The following is a 14,213-nucleotide window of genomic DNA, read 5'->3' as shown; positions in this document are numbered from 1 at the left end:
CACACACACACACACACACACACACACACACACACACACACACACACTTTTATGTTCACCTGTGAGCTCTCCACCCAAAACTGTGCTGGCACATTTCACTCCATGTGCTCACAAATCTAGATACACTACTTCACATATCTGTAATGTAGCGATAATGAAGCTGGATGGATGGCAGAGACTCCTTCAACAATGCTTGGTATTGTACTCTGCACTACTATAGAGAGCCGTCGGTAGCATGAGGATCACAGACCGAAACACTGCAAACATAAATGAGATCAGTCCATATGGATGACATGCACCCCGTCATTACGGAGCTTAAGCACGAGAGCTTCGGCTTTGTTCCCTTGTCATGGTGTTTTAAGGTTGAGATCCTCAAGACTGCGACCTGTGTCTTCTGATGAGGCCTCCTCACCGTAAACTCCCGCCCAGTCCTGTATCATGTCAACGTACCATATCTAATGGTCACCCTTTAGGGATGAGTGGATTTTCTGCCTGGTTTGTCCCAAATGCAGCCTCCTGTAACTGCTTGTATTCCTGCTGAGTGAATGTTTCACAGACATCCTCATAGGGAGTTGACACAGGATGACACCGAGCTCGTTCTACAAAACAAACTGTTTTTACAACAAAGAGCGAGCCAGAGGTGAAGCGCCGCTGGTAGGATTAGGGGTAAATAGGGGGCACAAAACAGCAGCTAGCAGTGTAAATATTGCGGTGAGGAGGAGGGGAGGCTGGCAGGATCATTACCTGCATGGATTGAACTTCTTGTTTTGACATGCACGATACATACCCCAGAAAGGCAAACTGAAGACATGAGGGTAATGGTGAAAGCTGAAGTGATTGAGCACCTCCATACAATGTACAGTCACCTGAGTATACACGCAAGAATAAAGAGTATGCAGTGGCAATCTATTTACTGTCTTTAGTCTGTTTACTTTTTCTTCTGACTGTGTTCACAAACCATTAAAAAACATCTGCTGAGGGTAATTATGCGATATAATCGAAAGCTGAATAACAGCTACAACGTTGACCTTGAGGGGAGACTGTTTCGTCAGGAGTGACCTTTGAAACTCAAAAAAAGGTGAGTAGAACATCTACAATTCTTTTTTGTCAGATCGTACGCATATGGCAGTGTTTTTTATACAATGATAGTTTTCCTAAAGTCTGATTTATATATCGGCTTCCCTATACAGTATTGAACTGTAGCCCCTGTATCATGACACGTATCGTACCGTCAGATTCTTGCCAATACATAGCCAAAATATTTACCATAGACAATAATAAACGTACTAAATTAGTTGTTAATACACTATTTGTGCTTCCACACCAAAAACACCATTTTACTTCGAAGCTGTTGCATACTATGTAACAAATAGTACTATCAAGCTAAAGGTCTATGCATACTATATCCCTGGGTAAACTGCATTAATCTGCTAGGTATGTGTGCGTTGGTGTGTGTCTTAGCAGTCACATTGCTTGTAAATGTGTACTTGGCAAATAAAGGTGATTCTGATTCTGCCTCTGATGGATTTCACTTATTATATTTGTTAACCAGATTACTGTAATCCAGTTATGTTAACTTCACAGCTCTGAGAATAAGAATAATGGGGACTTTATGGCCTGAATGACTAGCAGCCTCAAATGGAAGGTAATGGCAAACACTTGAGCTTGTTTCTCAGTTGTGAAACACAGACCCAGAGGATGCAGAGTCCAGGCCTAATAGCCAAAGAGAGCCGGCTTGGCTACAGCCACTAATTTATACGATGGTGGTCATTACTGAGAGACAGCAGCCAGCTGTGGTGTTCTGCTGCTTATCTGGAGGTAATGAGAGGTAACACGGGTGTAATGCGGCTCCATGCGCACATATTTGTCTCCTCATCCAGAATGTCTCTTGACTCGCCCTCACTCTCCTTTCTCCGGCTGTCAAATAAATCCTCTGTGGCTGTTTTGAAAAATCCATCCACCTATTTTTTTCTGCCAAACATTCTTTCTCCCTCTCTTTCTCCAATTCCTCATTAAACTCAAAAAAAAGAAAGCGTGTTTAGTGCGAGCTCAGGGGCCCCTCCGGCTCAGATGTGGGAAGGAAACTGTTAATGGAGGGAGGTCTCGCCCAGGGAGAGAAGACACCCGCATTCAACACACACACACACACACACACACACAGATCAGAGAGCAAAGATGTTTTCGGGTGATGTCAAAGGCGGCAGATGAACAAAACAATGTCTCGAGGAGCAGCGGGACTCCTGATGGGACTCAGGTGATGGAGGGGGAGAGGAGAGAGGAATAGCCGAAGGAGACATGGCGCTTGTCTGGCCTGTTTCCCGGCCTCCCGTGTTGGAGCATGAAAAGGAGCAGGTCGTTTACACCCCAGTGAAAAAAGCCACCATAGCCACAGCAGCACCTGGATGTTATTTGGGCTAATGGACTCAGGGCTTACTCAATAGTAATCAACTTGGGGGGGCGTCATGTGCCACCTTTCCCCAGAACTCCCATTCTTTGCCTTACACAACTTTTCTCTCCATTTTTCTTTTTTTTTTAACTCCTATACCTGCTCCCACTGGCTCCCTCCTTGTCCTTATCTCTCCCCACCCTCTCCTTTCTCCCGCTCATGTGTTTATTTTATTTTGCGGAGAGCTGTGTTATGACAAGGACTTCACTCCCCGGATGTATGCAGTGCTTGTGTCATGCCCTTATGAGGTATGGGGGCCCTCGCAGCTCTGCCAGCCCCACCCGGCCTGCCCTTCCCAGGCAGAGAGGGCTGGGAGGAGGTGACTCCTGCTCACAATCTGTCCTGTCCTGCCTGCCGATGGTGGGAACTTCACAAAATGACGCACACACACACCTACACACACACACACATGCACACACACACTTACACAAACAGATAAAGGATAGCTAGATTCAACCAGCAAGATTCATCTTTTTTTTTTCTCTCTTTTGTTCTCATGGACAGTTGAAAATGCTGACATGAGACTTCCTGGCACAGTCCATTTTCCTGTCTCACTGATATTACCTCATTCATACGAGCTTCAGAATGGGATTCTTTACCATCCATCACAAAGTTCTGGAGGGCTTACACCTTTAGCTGAAGTCATGTAAGGCTCGATAGCTGCGTAGCATAGTTCAAGCGGCAGACTCATTTATCCTCTGCTGGCTCTTTTCACTCAAATCACCAAGGGGTATTTTTTTAAGTGAGAATGCATGCCTTTGCTGTGCAGTGTTTTCTATTACAGCTTGTCTATCTCTTTCATCCTCCTCGACAAAAATGACAAACACATTTCTTTGTTCAGCATGAAATTCACTTCATTTGTCATATCATGTAAGAATCTCTCGTCCCGAGACACAAAACGCAGAATCAAGGGGGATTTGTGTTTCCCGCAAATAGCAACTTGTAACAAATGGAAAGTTGAGGTGAAATAATATTATATTAAATCCCCAGAGATTGTGCTATAAAAATATTTAGTTTCTCACGTCTTCCTCACTTTCGAGACAACTGGTTGATCCTAAAACCAAAGATGCCACCCAAGAAACAGCACTGAACATGGACTCTGCAGAGAGCTGCTGAAGAGGAAACAAATGGGACTGTACATGAAAAATAAACCCAGTATGATAAAAGTTGTCAAATGTGTTTCCATCTGTCTCATCTTCTCTCCCGTTTGATTGAACGTGAAAAAGCCCTCAGCAAAATGTTGCATTTTATCATTTTTCCATTCTTTAATTTTCACCACAAAGCCTGACATGTTTTAAGAGGTGCAACCTAATATTGCCTGAACTCCAGGACCTACCACAAAGATCTCTGGGTAAATGGGAGGGAAGGAAGTGCACAGACAGGAGGACGGGCGTGGATGGAAAAGTGCGCAGTAACTTGGCTACAGCACACCCTTAAGTAACAACACATGGCAGTGGAGGAATTCCACATTCGCGGACACTCTACATGAGCAAGGATGGGAAAGGCTGTCCGGCTGCTCGCACCAGACAGTCGAATGGGAAGCTGATAAGGCTCTGCCATACCTAATTCCTTTCCATGTTCTCATCCTGGGTAGGCATCACAATGGGCATGATTCATGGGGGTAATTCCGCCAGCTACTGACTTGGCTCCTGCTTGCATTTGGGAAGAATGTGACCTCACAATACGCCTCTTTCAGGCCCATCCCTGTCTGACTTCGACCAGCCTCTCCTTGAAGCCCTCTTCTGTTAGAGACTGCAGAGTGAGGACAAGGGAATGCAGCAGAAAGGCAAGGAAGAGAGGCTGCGTTGAGGGGGAAAAAAAACATCTTGCAAACATACTCCTCCTTCCCCATCTTCTCGGTCTCCTTCCCGGTCTAATAGCTAAATGATGTGCAGTGAGGAAGGGCATTTAAAACAATGAACTTGAAAGTCAACCACCGTAACGACCACAGAGACAAGTCCTGATTGCACTGGGGAAGTTGTAGGTGTGATGCCTGTTTTATGTTTCCATATATCAGCTGCAAAGACAACCACAAGTCTAGTCTAAGTGATGGTCTGAACAAGGACACGTGATTCAAAACAGTGTTTTGTAACATGAGACCGCCGAAGCACTCTCTATCATGTGCTTAAACAAACTGCAATCATCGTGGGTAATTATTTAGCCGTATTAGGCCATTTGAAGCTCGGTTAATTCCTGGTTACATTCCATCTGTCACAGACACAAAGGCCCATGTCTTTATCTGCAGTCAGTGCTGAAATATAAATTACTCTGGGGAGTGACTCAAGCAAAAGTAAGCTTACAATGGATGGAACATGAAAGTGAAAAATCACAATCACAGCCTATAGCGAGTTAAGGGAACATGGTCTGCATAGACCTTAAAAAAACGATAAGGATATTAATGGCGTAGACTAGTGCACCCTTAACTTCTAACAAGATTAAAGGAGCAGCCACCAGACATGTAAAGTTGAATAGTTACACATTTGTCTTTTAATTGTAAGGCTTTAAGGCTGAATGTGAGGCAATCAGAAGCAAACTGATTTAAACTAAATAGGGGGAAAGAATATATCTTCAACAGAGGAAATTGTATCCTCTAATGTATAGTGTATGTAATTTGCAAGCACATCAGGCATACGTCAAGTCATCAACGGCTCTTTTCTGGATGCAGATCTCAGAAATATGAGCTATTCTACCTCTTCAAAAAAGTTCAGAGAAAATAGAATAATGCCTCAGTAGTCCAATAAATCTCTTTTTTATTCAAGCAATTCTCCCCTACCCCATTTAACGGCTTTACAGACCTGCACCATCATCAAACATCAAGCGAACACACATGATCATAAACGCGTACAGTCTGGCACAAGTAGCGGCACGCACATACTGGCACACACACGCTCTCGTGCCGCACGCATAAAAAGGGTGTTGACACGTATATGTTCGTAAGCAGAGGTGGTTTTGTCATGTCGCCCTCCTTAACGTCCTGCTGCAGTCTGCCTCATAGGAGGAGAAAATATGGTGTGATGTCACCACTGGCATGGCCCCGGTGTCTGAAAACTTTTCATGCGCCGCCCAAATGAATGAGAGGCAGACATTACTCAGAATAAGAGTGGAGACTATCTGTTCTCCACAGTTAAAGCTGGTATTTGTTAGCGTGGACCACTGCCAGATCTGGGCCACTGTCTGTTGACTGCAGATCAACACAATGCAGATCACATCATTCAGACTCCACAAAACATCCTAAGTACGTAACTGTGCCACTCTTCCCCGTCACTCTTACTGGCTGGGTCATGCCGCTCCACCAGCACCACTGGCACTCTCAAAGCAGCCCGGCGGCACCGTCTGAAAACCACCAAGTGGGGTTAGTCATAATAGAGCTTCATCTGGCCATCAATCTTCATGCTCTCCCTCTGTTAGCAGCACGGACCGCGTCTTGTGTTGCAGTTAAAAGCCTTGGCACTGCTCTACCAGCCCTGTGATAAATTGATTGCTCTATGAAGCCTGTGGAGAATGTTTGGAGATCCCGATCCATCCTCGCTGTTTGTCACTGTGCATTAGCAGCGAATGAGGGGATTCCTGAACCCTGACTCACAAGTTCCCTGGGCAAGCACCTTTCAAATACATTTTAGCAAGGAACAGTCCACTGGAAATGTAAATAGCAGACTGATTCAAAACATTTTATATTTTTTTCGAAGTGTGAGGGGGAAACAAAAAACAGGCGTCTTGCGCAAGTAGTGTGTCAGCAGTTAAAAGAAATAGACTATTGAAATACAAGTTTTTATTAATTGCTCGCACTCCCTGCTTTTCATCTCCATGAGAAGCAAGTGAGAATGCTTTCCCAAGTCTGCTCCTTTCTCTTGTTTCTGAAACTTCTCTCTCAACACAAAAACATGTGCTGGCGAAATTACTCTGCTAATACACGCAGGGCATTCCTAAATGTCATAGGCATACTTTTAATAGTTATACACAATCATACGAGGCCTTTGTTTTTGTTTATGTGAGCTTTTACTTTGCTTGAATTTAACATTGCAGCATTGGTCAGTTGAGTGTTCCATGCATGCTGTCTAATCTAGATCAGATATACGTATATCGTTATGTCGCCTGTCCTTATTGCTGTATCAACGTTATTATTCCAGCTATTCCACTACTCCAGGGGACAGGTCTATTGAAATCTGACGTCAGATAACAGAATGGAGGAGTGCTTTTGTCACTAAGGAGTGACAGAGTTGGTTCTCAGCTAAATACATTCAGTGTTTCTATTTTGGTGTGATGTCTAGACATAAAAACATTTTACTAGGGAACAAAAGCCACAGCTGGGTTCTGCAAAACTGGATTAGACTTTGACCAGCTGGAAAACACTACACTACATGTTAGGATAACGCAAGTGTCTGCTATTGATTTCGTGCCAAGCACCTTGCAGGGTGTCAATGTTAACGCCAGCGATAAAATATAGATGATGAAGTCATGTGTTTACTTCCTATAATGTCTTTGTGCTGGGGAAAAGATTGTCTGTAGTCATAAAATGTTTATATTAGTCTCTTTTATAGGTTGTTCCTTGTATGCATAATTGTTCGCAGCATCATAAAAAAGAAAGCCGACAAAGTGCAAATTAAGGGGTTTGTGGGGGTACTGACCACCTTTTTTCCACACTCCAAGTCACAACATCTGTAAACAAAGTAAATGTGCTCAACCCTTAGTGTGACCACAGATGATGTCATTTTAGGGTAATGAGCAATTTGGAGCTGAGGGACAAAAGCTGTGCATCTAATTAAAAATGTCTAAAAAGTGGCTTATTGTTAACTTTTGTCCCCTAGAAATGTATTATTGGCACAATAAACCAAATATATCAAAACCAGAACTACAGTAATTTAATATCAAAAAGTAGTGATGAAATTTATAGACGCATGCAATGTTTTATACTAGTGAGAGTTCATAGTCATGTGAAAATCATTATTTGTTATTAAACTCATCACAAGGAGCAGCAAAAACTATTAAAAGATATGTCCACAATGAAAGGCTAATTTCTCAGTGATAATTAAATAGTTTGATTGCTTTTTCTTAACAGCCTTTGTAAATCATCAGTTTGATTATGCCCGCTGCATCACTTCCTTTATGGGGCTTCATCTGCTAAAGTAAATCTCTAACTTCTTCTGTGCACTTCCCCATGTATGCATTCGTAAAGTGGCAGCATCCAAGCTTGAAATGGGCCATGATGGACAGAGGAGCATGGGACACGGCAGGGCCTCAGTATGCTTCAAATGAAGTGCTTGTCGGGTTGTCAAACGGACTCTGAAACGGTTCTCCCCCACAACTTTCTGATGTCAGAATTAGGGGGAAGTGTGTCTCAAAATATTGTTACTTTCCAAAACCATCAATCTGACAAACAGCGCCACTTCACAGAGAGATCAGGGAGGCAGTGGGATCACTCTGCCTTTGAATGGTTCGCTTTACAAGCAAAACACTTTTGTCCTTAGGAGTGATCATAAAACTTTTTTTTAATTTAGATTCTTGCTAATTAACACTTAACATAAAGTACAATAGAGGCTGATGAGAATAATTAAAGATAATTCAAAGTTCAGGGGATCAAGTCATCAAGATATATCATCTGGGAACCAAGATAATTAGTACAAAAAATCATGACAATCCATCCTAAAGTTGAGATATTTCAGTCTGGACCAAAGCAGTGGACCTGACATTAGCTTTTCAGTCGGAAACATGGCTACGATTGCTACAACATGGCGTAAACACTTCATACTCTAAATTCCTCTTTATTTTGTTGTTTCAGTCTTTAGTAGGGCATTGCATTGTTTTCCTAACATAAAACAAATGATTTGCAGGTCCACTGCCTTCCTCAACATCAAACAAACTCATTTTGACTGATTTCTTTCCTCCAGCAGAACAAAATTCTATTTTTTACTTCTAATCTTCAGGAAACATATTTGTGTAAGCACCCTGGTTCGGCACAACAATAATGACTCAAAGGCCTGTCTTGATTAAAAAATACGACTAAATTAAGTCAGCAGGAAGAAAGGACCTCCATTAGCCTTCACTGCAGCTGCTGATGATTGATATGATAGCGAGCCCATTCAAACTGCAAATTTTACACATGATTGAGGCTCTATTGGATGTAATGAAATGGCCTTCCTGAATATTGCACTTGAGTGACTGTGTGACCACCAGCACAATAGCTGCTATTATATTTTTGGACCCTCAACCCATTTTTCATTGTACCAGGTCCACTATGTTATTATTGCAGAACTCGCAGTGAACCCGCGGCTTTGGTTTCTTGCTGTTACGGATGTGACCGTTCTCTCCACCGGGAGCAATTCACAGAGTGTTAATTGACCACCGCAATTACTCAGCAGATTTATGGAAAGTCTGAGGGGTCACAGGAGACTTCCAGGGGAGGCCGTCCAGGGAGCAGGACCGGCCTGCTACGCTACACTACAGTCTCTTAAACTCTGCCTTCCTACAATGACCTCAGAGAAAATGTAGATTATATTTAAAAAGATATGTTTAAATGGGCCATAAAGGAAATTGCATTGGTTAGAGTAATCACACTCGCCAACAATTAATGTACTCACAAAATCTCATGACCCAGATGTGTATCCTTCACTGAGGGGGGGGGGGGGGGGGGGGGGGGGGGGGGAGCGGGGGGGGGGGGGGGGGGGGGGGAGGCTGGTGACAGACTAGGCGTGGGCACTGAGGACCATCTGGCTGTCTATAATCAGCTTTGAACAACAGACCTACAGACAGCGACACAAAGCGCATGTCTAAAAACAGAGATTCAACGGTTAGCATCTAAATATCTTCGTCTAAATGCTTTGATTTGCGAAGACCCAATGTGCAAATATTTATATGACACAGTGGAACATGGGTTTTGGTTCTGAGCGATGACATAATGATAATGGTTTTGATCATTGTTTATCCTCCAGAGCAGTGTGCCAGTATGTCGAAGTATTAGTTTGAACGAATGTGCGTGTGGCCCTGCATCTGGACACTCTTAATACTGTTTAATCCCTTTCTGTCAGACAGCCAGTCTTGTCCTCATGCCAACAGACTATCTACAGTGTGTCACGTATCTTCAAACAGAGAAAGTAAAGGCTGACTAATGTATTCAGTTTAACTGTACACTCTTGGAATAATGATTCTCCGGTGTCTTTTTGTATTAAGGTAAGCGTGAACCTTCATATTCACCTTTTAATCCAGCTTTGAGAAGCAGAATTGTTAACATTGGATATGTGTAGAGTGCTATGAAAACAGAAGGCAAAACAATGCAGCCAGTTTTCTGAAGAGGGGGTGAAGGCAGTGTACTTCTCCTTATAATAAGGCTCAAACACTAGCATCATTTTGGATTTAATGGATCGTTTTTGTGGACAGAATGGTGAGGAAATTGCTCCTACAATTTAACATGAAGCAGTTGAGAATAATTGCCTTCGTCATGCCAATAATAGCTTATTATGTGATAAGCTGTATCATTTCTTTTGATGAATTGTGTAAGGGCTTTTTTGTGCAAGTTGCCCGGACCTGGCGATTTACGAGGGCTATAAGTCTGTGTTCTGCTGCATCGAGCCCGCACGGTGCATGGAGTCTGAATGACATGCTTGCTTACACTGAAAAGCTGCACTAATGGGTTTGTGTTACATTCCTAAATCAACTCGAGCTGTGAAGCGGCTCCCAGCAAACCTTTATGATCCATTAACCACCAGGCATGGTTTTGCCAGGGCGCCTGTGCCAGCTGGCAGAAACTGACAAGTCTGTATCACAAGCAGCCTCTGCCAGCGATAGCTTTACTGAGGTTTGCAGAATTCCCCCGTTCTCTCAAGCTGATTACATACATGTTGTATTCTCATTAGGCAAGGCTCCTCGTGGTCCTGTCTTGTGCAAATGCTTGTTGGAATGAAGGTAAACGCAGAGCGTACAATATGTTAGACTTGATGTCTGCAGACAGCTCGGGAAGAGAGACAAGTCTGTGGAGTGGTTTGAGTTTGGGTGGAGACAGCAGCATTTACTGTAGAACTGCAGACAAATATGCATGGACCCCACCCTAGGCCAGTGATCAACTCCTCTGTCATCAGCGTCTTTATCACGCAGACAGAGATTGATATCCAAGATCCGATTCCTCGGGATTCCTCTCCCGTTTTTCAAACATTTCGAAACCTGAAAGACTTCTGTAGCGCTGTTTGACTGTTTTATTGTGTTATTCATGAACGATGGCAGCGCTCTGCACTATCCACACACAAATAGGCTCCCGCCTTTCCTTTCGACCGTTGTCAGTGCATGGCTTATTTCTGAAAATGCATAATGAAATTGTTATGACTTTTTTAGCGACCATGCAGTTATGAGGCTGTTATTGTTAAATATTGCATAGCTTTTTTTGCCAAGCTTTTCTCCTGGGCACACTTGTATCGAAGCGCTTTGTGGATGAGTTATGTTTCATGGCTTATGTTTAATGGGCGGGTAAAGGCAGGGAGAAAAGACAATTGAACTGTAAAATGCGTGTATGCAAAGAATGAGAAATGTATAGGATCTTCTGAGCATAGTAACTGATAATCATTTGGATTACATGCTATACGGTTTCATGTCATCTGTTATTCCCAAATCCTGCTTTTAGCTCCGAAGTGAATGTGATCTACCTACCATGGTCTCCAAACTGCTTTTGTTTTATGACTCTGGAGTCAGTTGGATGTGGGGGAATTCCGAGTAGATTTTTTTTATCACATCCAAAACACCAGTGAGTACTCAATGAATACATGTAGATTTAACAGACTTCATTGTGACTCACTAGTGTTTTGGATGTGATAAAAAAAATCTACTCGGAATTCCCCCACATCCAAAACACTAGTGAGTCACAATGAAGTCTGTTAAATCTACATGTATTCATTGAGTACTCACTGTTATCTGGGTCACAGGTAGACCAGATATGCAAATCAGTGATTTCCTCCTCCTCTGGAATAAGGCACTTTCACTCAGTTGGATAGTAAGCGAGATATCAGGAGCAGAGGAGGAGCGGAGGGTCACGGTGGGCATGAGCAATAGAGGGAAAGAGAGTTGCAACAATAGTTCAAAGCCTCTGGGTTTTTTATTTGATCCATTGTCCCCGCTGGTCTTTAGAGACCACCACCAACAAGGCATCGTCTTACTCAGGTTGACAGGGTTTTGTATAACTGAGATGGCCTGTGAGATTAGGTTCAGGTGAAGCCCATGGTTAGAGGAGAGTGGGAGGAACGGTATTTCAACAGTGTTTTAGGCTATTTCTGTGAGAACAGAAGACAGTGCGGCAAGGCTGCACTTGTGTAAATTATAAATTTGGAGTTTTATCTGCACATAAATTGTAATTACACAGTTGTAATCGTTTTGTTAGATGGTAAAAAAAAGAAAAAGAAAAGTGTGTAATGAGAAAGAAGCCAGATAAGCAAATGGCCGTTTCTTTATCTGATAGGGATTGTAAATCCCTCCAAGAGGATTATCACAATGGCCCATTTCATCCCTCACCAGATCTCCCTCCTGTGTAATAACGATTTGCCTCTATCTTTCTCTCCGTGGCAAAATTGATGGGTGGAATATCTTGAGAAGTATGTGAGTGAAAGCCAAAAAGGGAAACATCTCAGAGGCACACCACAATGAATGAGAATTTGGAGGATGCTAATTAAACAATATCGTGATTTATCCTCAGTAACAAAACATTTACTGTTTCAATCCCGAATGCGTGTTTTCCTGGAAAATGGATAATTTGGTCACAGCTCTGTTAACTTCTTCACCTCAGTTCTAGTTGTAACCGAGGGTTTAGAAAGTCAAGACCTCCAATAGACTGTTATATGGCTCGTGTCAGGGGACCTTCGTATATTTATTTGAACAAAAACTATGAGATAGACTATAGCCTCTAGGTACGCTTTTGCCCTTTTCACCATTAATAACTTTTATAATTAGGCTGCGCTTGATTGTCGAAAAACAATTTAAGGTAAAAGGAAAAAATCGATCAGCAACCACAGAGAGTCGGACCAATTTAAACAGCCAATGAGTTCATTACAAGCTTTCCAGAACCTCCACAACTCTAAACTTGTTACTGTTGGTAAAACCTTTGTCTAGTGTCACATATTTAAATTGAATAGACTTCCTAGAAAGCCTCTTTGCATCAACATGTGTAGAACCCCAGCCTCAGAACACAGGCTTTTGGCCGGCTCATGAATGCATAGGACAGAGATGTTATCTGGCCTTAGGGAGGATGTTGGGGAGTGGGAGTGGGAGCGCTGTGGGGCTTCAGTGTGCTAATGCAGCTAACAGCCAGGAAGGCAGAGTGTTGATTCTGCAGATTTAAGCCAGCTACTGATGGCTATGGGGCTAAATACTGACCCCATGGACTAATAAAGAAAATCACCTCAGGCACGAGCTGCAGGGGTCAGAGGTAACGGCATGGCTGGGAAAAACACAGGCCATGGCTTTCGATCACTACTCTGCCTAATTGAAATGACAGTTGAAGACCGGTGGGGGTAACAGTGTTTATTTACGTCTTTGTTACACGGTGAGCAAGCACAAAGATATGCCTGGCCCGGCCAGGGATGACATCGCTCCCGTATGCTGTCTGGCTCAGGGATCTCTGCGCTAGTACAATAAGGACTTCCTGTCTGCCATCAGATTCCCCTGCATTCCACCCAGGCCGGGGATGAGGCGATGGGGCTGCTGGGGACAGGGTTTTGTGAAAGAGTACGAGTCCTAATCAAACTGACAATATGGGCCTGTTCCCTTGTTTGGACCCCCAAGCTGACCCTCAGTCTATCAGGGAGCTGGAACAGGCTGCGATTTCTGTTGTGAGGTTTGTTTTCTGTGCTTAAACAGATGCTTAGAGATGGTCAACACCCTATTTCAAAGTGCTGACACCAACTATTTCTATAAAGGATATGCACCTCGTCTAGTTGCCTCGTCTAATTTTTGTATTAATATTATTTAGGTAATCATTATTTGACATCTATTAAATTGTAATGTGGTGTTTAATTGATAATAAATCTATATTTCATTTGAACACATATCATGTTTTGATTCACACTCAAATAAGAACTATTTTATCAGGACACGATGAGACTATGTGGGTAAATGTCTGAGTGGCAAAGAGCTCATGCTATTAGCAGCTCCTAATGAACCCCAAATAGATTGCTGATACAACAAACAGTGGAATATAAGCTGGCTGTGAGCAAAAGGCTTAACCTTATATTACTCTCAATAACAACCAGGGAAAGGATAAAAAAAGGAAAGAACAACAAATAATAGAACATTATATATATATAGTGATTATTGAATACACAGAAACAGTGGCTTTCCAATTGTTTTGACCAAACTATATTGGTGTAAAAAAAGAAACTGATGTTGCTATTTGAAGAAATGGGGGAAGACAGTATTCAAGCTTCAGCGTGTCAGTGGGGTCAAGGTGAGAGAGCAACCTTCAGCAACCTGAGTACTAAAACAGCCTGCTGCTGTCTAGGCTGACCAGACGTACCGCATTAATGGCCTCCTGAAAGAACCGTCAGCACAGGAGGAAAAGAACACAAATACTCCCCTCTCACACCCCAGCAGTACAGAGGAGATCATATGTCTGTGACAGCACATCCTCCCAGGTTTTAAAGGACTACACCACAATTTTCGGAAAATGGTCTAATGGTCGACTCATCCTTTAAATTAGAGCATAGACATGAAAGATATCTATGTATCCAGTAGATCGCTCGTCTGGATGCTCCATGCTAAGTCTACCAGAAGAATTTTCACTTCACAAAGCAAAAGCTGA

The sequence above is a fragment of the Anarrhichthys ocellatus genome, unplaced genomic scaffold, assembly GCF_004355925.1.
Source record: "Anarrhichthys ocellatus isolate YVR2014 unplaced genomic scaffold, GSC_Weel_1.0 scaffold3, whole genome shotgun sequence".
Classification (NCBI taxonomy): domain Eukaryota; kingdom Metazoa; phylum Chordata; class Actinopteri; order Perciformes; family Anarhichadidae; genus Anarrhichthys; species Anarrhichthys ocellatus.
This window is presented reverse-complemented; position numbering follows the sequence as displayed.